The sequence below is a fragment of the Triticum aestivum genome, chromosome 3A (genome assembly GCF_018294505.1).
Source record: "Triticum aestivum cultivar Chinese Spring chromosome 3A, IWGSC CS RefSeq v2.1, whole genome shotgun sequence".
Lineage (NCBI taxonomy): Eukaryota > Viridiplantae > Streptophyta > Magnoliopsida > Poales > Poaceae > Triticum > Triticum aestivum.
The window spans coordinates 626,770,222-626,776,924 of record NC_057800.1 but is presented as its reverse complement, the minus strand read 5'-3'; the positions used below and the strand labels follow the sequence as shown (position 1 = coordinate 626,776,924).

Here is a 6,703-nt window from a genome sequence, read left to right as displayed (position 1 = left end):
TTGAGTAGAAAGACGCGAACTTGGGTGGTAGAGCTCGAGTGCGCGAGAATGGATAAGCAAGGAGGAAGAAGGCGTGGGTAAAAAGGGTGAATCTTTACGTTATCGAGGAGGTCTATCGTTCCAGTGCCATAAAAATCAACAACTTCGAAGGAACAAATCCAAAGGTGGTGAACGGTCAAAGAATCAAACATTATATCTCAGGTAATCCTATAAATCCGAAGGGACACTCTCCGAAACGTTTTAGACTCCGAAAAGTAATAGGTACGTGGTATGGTAAGTAAACCGACTCCAAAATAGTTCTAATGGCTATTTTTCTCTGTTTTGGAAAATTTAAGAAAATAGGAAAATGAGCAGCAGTCCAGGAAGGATGTGAGGCTTCCACGAGGGTGGAGTGCGCGCCCTACCCCCTGGGCGTGCCCCCCTGCCTCGTGGGCACCTCTAGTTCTCTCCGGACTCCATTTTCTTGCATGATACTTCTTTTGGTCGGTAAAAATTCATTATATCATCTCCCGATGGTTTCGACCGCCGTATCACGCAAATATCTCCTGTTTTTGTTTCGAGCTATTTTCTGTAAGTGTTGTCAAGGCCAGGCATCATGTCATCTCCCTCCTCCACCGACAATGAGGGCAATGACGCTTGGCTAATAAAGATAGATCTGAAGAGAGAAGAGTCCGGAGAGATCAACAAGGATGATGGGATCAAGAAGTCCATGGGGGATCAAGTTCCGGCAGCAGCAGACGAAGACATCCTCCAATTTCATCACAATCTCCTTACCCCGATGGAGATTGAAGCTTTCAAGATGATTGAGTTAGCTCGAATTCAAAACAACTATCTCACGAGTGAAAATATTTTGTTGAAGTAACATATCGTCACACTCAAGGGCATTATCCGCAAATTGGAGGACCTCCTACGCTCGATGTGCGACTATCCATCATCACCAACACCTTCTCTACTAACAAAGAAAACTGAGTATCAGATATGGGCACTCCCCTTGGCAACTGCCAAGCTTGGGGAGTGCCCCGGTATCATATCATCATCACACTTCTATTTCTACCGTTTTTCTTAGTTCGATCCTTTTGGTAATATCTTGATCTAGTAGAAATAAAGTTTTAGTATGATCTAGTTTTGAGTTTTGCTTTACGATCCTTCTATGTAATTGAGTTCGTGAGCTATATATAATAAAGATTAATGTTGAGTCAAGGGCTTGGTTATCTTGCTATGATCTTGAGGGAATAAAATAAAAGAGAAAGAATAAAAAGAAATAAAGAGATCATATTAATCTTATGAAGAGTAATGACTTCACATATAAAGAGTTTGATGAATAAAAGTTGTTGAGAGTTGACAAACATAGTTTTGGTCATCGTTGCAATTAATAGGAAGTAATAAATGAAGAGAGGTTTTCACATATAAATATACTATCTTGGACATCTTTTATGATTGTGAGCACTCATTAAAATATGACATGCTAAAGAGTTGATGTTGGACAAGGAAGACAACGTAATGGGTTATGTTTTCCTATATCCGAAATAAAGTATATTATCATGGATCACCCAACATGTTGAGCTTGCCTTTTCCCCTCATGCTAGCCAAATTCTTTACACCAAGTAGAGATACTACTTGTGCTTCCAAATACCCTTAAACCAGTTTTGCCATGAGAGTCCATCATATATACCTATGGATTGAGTAAGATCCTTCAAGTAAGTTGTCATGTTGCATGCAATAAAAATTGCTCTCTGAATATGTATGATTTATTAGTCTGGAGAAAATAAGTTGTATACGATCTTGTGATGTGGAAGCAATAAAAGCGGACTACATAATAAAGGTCCTCATCGCAAGTGGCAATATAAAGTGACGTTCTTTCGCATTAAGATTTTGTGCATCCAACCATAAAAGCACATGAAAACCTCTGCTTCCCTCTGCAAAGGGCCTATCTTTTATGCTTGTCTTATACCTTATACAGAAGTCATGGTGATATTCACCTTTCCTTTTTATATTTTATCCTTTGGCAAGCCCATTGTGTTGGAAAGATATATATATATATATATATATATATATATATATAGGGCTGGACTGTTCTGTTACTAGTAACAGAATATTATTCTGTTACCTCTTGGCTCTATAAGGACGCGACGAGCTACACCATAGAAACTCCCCGAGCCATCCTGAACCTAACCCACCTCCTTTCGCTAGAGGCAGCCGTCGTGGGCGAGCGAGCGACGACGTCAGCCGGAGCGAGGGAGCTCGCGGCGCTGTGACTGGCCACCGACGGAGCCCATCAAACTGAACCTCCCCGCGGCCCACCACTTCTTCCACCTTCCTTCTTCCGCAACGAGTGGATCGGCCGCACCGACCACCGGCCTCACCACCGCGTCGCCGCCCCAGCCACCGGCCCCCACCGCCCCAGCCACCGGCCTCCACCGCCCCAGCCACCGGCCCCCCACCGCGCCGCCGCCTCCCTCCCCGCGCACCGCCGCCTCCCTCCCCACGCGCAACGCTGCCCGGCCTCATCCTCCCTACCCCCGCCTCCTCCCCTTCGCCAGCGCGCCTCCACCTCCCGGCCGGCCAGGTGATGCGCATGCATCAGTTCGCGCGAGGCCCGGCCGCCAGGCAACCTTTCGCCATCTGGCGCGACGCCATGGGTAAAGCCAAAGATGGAGCTATTCCAGCACCGGCACCTGCGACGTCAGTCCACCGACGTGCTTGGCGCCGTCCACAACTCCGTCATGCTCGAGCCACCCCAGCTCGGGCGTAGTAAGTACCTCAGTACGAGTTAAAAACGGTGGTCTGTTCGGAAGAAAAGAAACGACGGAAATTCAAATTGTAAAGTTCAAGCAAAAAAAGAAACCCCATGAAAGTCGTACTTAGTAAGTACCTCAGTACAAGTCGTAAAATGAGAGAAGTTCAGAACAACGTTGTCAAAAAAATTTGAGTTAAAAAAAGGAAACAAAACAAACACATTTTCTTTTTGAATAAAATATCATTCAGTTCGATGATACAAACCATACAAGTACACGGGCGACGATACAGTAAACCGTTGAAAACTTACGAGAAAAATATTATCAAAAAAACAGAGCAAAGTCTGGTTAGTGAAAACACGCTTAGTACAAACCCATGCAAGCATCAATACAAGTACCCTTTTCCGGAATCATTGAAAATTACTCTACAAAAAATAGCTCAGTACAAACAAACATATATATCAGTACGACTACTCTGTTTTTCACACGGGAAAACAGCAGGATCCGTCATGCCGTATTCAAAATTACTCTTAAACGGTTGCGAAGTAGAGAAAACGTATAACATGACTTAAGTTTCGCATTTTCGATAGCTATCCAATGGTATATTATTTGCCATATTTCGACAAACTTTAAAAAAATCTCGTTCAAAATCAAATTTGACCGTATTCGAATTCGTTTTTAAATCGTAAGGAATTAGAAAAACATTTCTATATGAAAAAGTTGTGTATTTTACATAGCTTTCCAACGTCGTATCATTTGCGTCAATCCGAAAAACCGTTTGCAAATTATCGTGAAAATATGTTTCGCCTAGAATTTCACCGTTTTTCAAATTACTTTTAAATCATATAAAATTAGAAAAAACAATACATATATGGAAGATGCGGATTTTAACCAGCTTTCCAACGCCATCTTATTTGCTCAATTCCGACAAACCGTTTGAAAATTGAGTGCAAAATACGATTCACGTTTTCGATTTTGGAAAAAATGATTTTTTTAAAACTGCTCTTAGACCATAATGATTTTGCAAAAACGTTCAATATACTTGAAATATGGTTGTCAAGAGCTTTCCAATGATATATTACACGCCATGTTCCGACAAAAAAAATACAAAAAGTTTTTGAACTAAAGAAGACGATCTATTAAACACAACTGAAAGTATCAGTTCAACCGTTTCGAAAACATCAGTACAACCACCTGAAACCGTCAGTTCAAAAAAGGTAACAGAATAATATTCTGTTACGTGTAACAGAATAGCCCAGATATGTGTATATATATATGGTCGCGCTATTCGTCACCCAGGGTGAAGAATTGTTATTTCTCACCCCAGCCGAACCACACATCAGGCACCGAAGAAAAAAGCGAGGTAAATTTACCTCATGTAGTGGTAGATATTACAGCATTGAGACCCTGTGCGCAAAAGAAAAAAGCAAGGTAAATTTACCTCTTCTCTCCCCTACCGAACTAATCGGGAGAAAACCAACTCTACAGATCGTGGGAGGGTTCTGCTATTTCCCGCACCATCTCAGCCAGTGCTACACGCAGCCATGGCGATTCCCCTTCTCTGTAGGCCAACAGAGCAGGCCGCTCCATCCAAGCGGTCGCGAGCCAGCCGCGGTGGCTCTGGGGAAGAGGTCGTCCCACCGGCGGGATGCAGTTGAATTGAAGCGACGGCGCCAAGTTGGATTGTGATTTCTGCGGCGGAGCGGCGCTGGGCCACGGCGACGCGCTCCACGAGCTCGAGAAGTGTCTTATATCTCCTCTCCCATCCTCGTATCCTTGATTGATCCTCGCCTCCCTGATTGATGTATGCCCATTGATCTGGGTCGTTTTTTCATTGACTAGGTATGAATATGATTGACCTCGTTTGCAAGTTTGGTCCCTGGCTCACTGCACGCGCCCATGAGCTCAAGCCCCGCCCCTTACCTCCCTCTAACTTGGCCGCCTCCACCCCCTGGTAAAACCCCTTCCTGTTTTTGATAGACTGAAGCTTGTTTGTGTCGGCAGAATTTGTGTGTTTTGAGTTTGGCATCTAAATGAGGGTGGTAAGTTGTGATGGGGAAATTACTTGTCAAGGAATCACTTGTGCTTGTTGTAGTGAGAGCAGAACGAAATGACCATGTTTTATGAAATTATACTTCTTATGCTAAGGTTGTAGTATTAGACCAAGTCTATTCTTTTTTAAATTAGTGACAAATTAGTAGCTCGTTTTGTTGTGGAAGCACAATTTAACATTCAGTCAGTATTTTTTTATTGTTGTTTAGAAATTTTGACATCATGTCTGAAGACTAAATTGATATCGGTTCATACGAATGACCATGTCGCTGCTAATCTCAGGCCATCCAGGCAAGACATAGCTTCTAGTTTTTCGGCATCAGTGCACGCTTGAAGCACTCTGCCTGCAGAAAGCAGAACCTTTCCGGTTATCTTGTAAAACCATCCCCACACTCGCAGCTCCGGTTTCCCTGATGATAGAGCCATCCACATTGATTTTGACCCAGTTCATTCCGGCGGCTTCCAGCCAGATCAATTATGTACTCATCCACCCGCCACTTTCTTTCTTCAGTAATTAACTGGTATATTCTTACATGTGTTATTGCAGTGGGCAAGTGCAGAAAATTTATGGTCTATTTGGCGTGACGAAGTTGAGGGGAATGTGTTGCAAACCATGATGTTTTCCTAAAATCCAATTGATTTGGATACACTTGCGAAATGCAGAAGTAGTTTCATCACTGTCTTTTTATATTTGGTATTTTCTGACATGAACTATTGCATCTACTGAGGTGATTTCGTTGGGAAGCTTGCCAGACTATACTCTAGACTCTCTACCGCTATGCAATGGTATTTTTGTCAGTCTACAATCTAGTGCTTAGAATTCTTTTGTTTGGAAATAACAAACATGGCAAGCTTTATTTTTTTTCTGAAACTGTGTTCTGCATGTTCATCATATATCGCAGGTTCATTTATGGAGTTCTTGAAAGAAAAAAGGTACTGATTGTGTGTGCAACTCTGCATTACATGATTTAAATCGTTGTTGCTTATATCAAGAAGATTTTGGTCAAGAAATAAAAAAGAACAGACATAATTGTCAATACGTTGGGTTTTGTTTTGGAATTAAATGCTTTAGATCTTGGATGCTGCATTTATATCCTCTTCTGTGTTCAATCAGGTTTTATTAGATGATCAATTAATCTTTAGTTGCATATAAGAAAATGATCTTTAGTTTGACATAGTGTCATCGGTTGCAACTGAACATGACAAGAAACTGTTGTTCAAGGTGTTAATGATCTTCTGTCAGTTTTGTATATTAACATATTTGCTTGTTAAAATCTTGTCAAGTTTCTTTGTGACAGTTATAGTTTAGCACATTTCCAAATATATTCTCTTGATATGAAAGGCATACAGGAAAGAGATCAAATTTTCATTCTCATTCTCGTGTAGCTTTGTGCATGCTTGTTGTTTAGCCTTTGGTGATATCTGCAAGCTTTCATTGTAGGTGGTAATTGAACCAAGCAATTCAGTATGAACTAATAGAGTGTAGGGGGTTCTACAGATGCAGCAGCATCAAGGACTGTGCCTTGTGAAGCATATGGAGTGGAGTCGCGACAACGCCGTGATTCTCATATAACCTATGAGAATGAACACAACCACAACCACGTCCAGCCACCGACCTATCAATGCTCGCTGTGAATTCAGTAAAGCCTAACTGAAGTTACTAATGCCAGAAGAATATAGAAGAACTCTCAATTATTATGCAATGGATGGAAAATGTCATTCAGCTGGTCTTTGGTTATTCAGTCTGACAAAAGATTTGGATGTGAGTGAAATTTGTATCAGGAAGGCAAAGATTACATTGCCTGTCGTTTTCATGATGTATAGTGAATACTTGATCTGGGCTGCAACACATTTACCTTATGAATAATTCTGTCGATAAAATCGTGCTTGTTAAATTTCCTTGTATAAGTACCACC

General features: G+C 41.8%; 1 long non-coding RNA gene across 2 annotated transcripts; it reads left to right on the top strand.

Moving 5' to 3' along the window:
- The first annotated feature begins 4,025 nt into the window (after nucleotides 1-4,025).
- On the top strand, nucleotides 4,026-6,443 carry LOC123062708 (uncharacterized). 2 transcript variants are annotated; one of them, XR_006429829.1, is made up of 3 exons: nucleotides 4,026-5,573; nucleotides 5,690-5,720; nucleotides 6,229-6,443. It is a non-coding gene; the product is annotated as an uncharacterized lncRNA (long non-coding RNA). The 2 variants fall into 2 exon arrangements; XR_006429830.1 differs by having other exon boundaries at nucleotides 4,026-5,720.
- The last annotated feature ends 260 nt before the right edge of the window (nucleotides 6,444-6,703 follow it).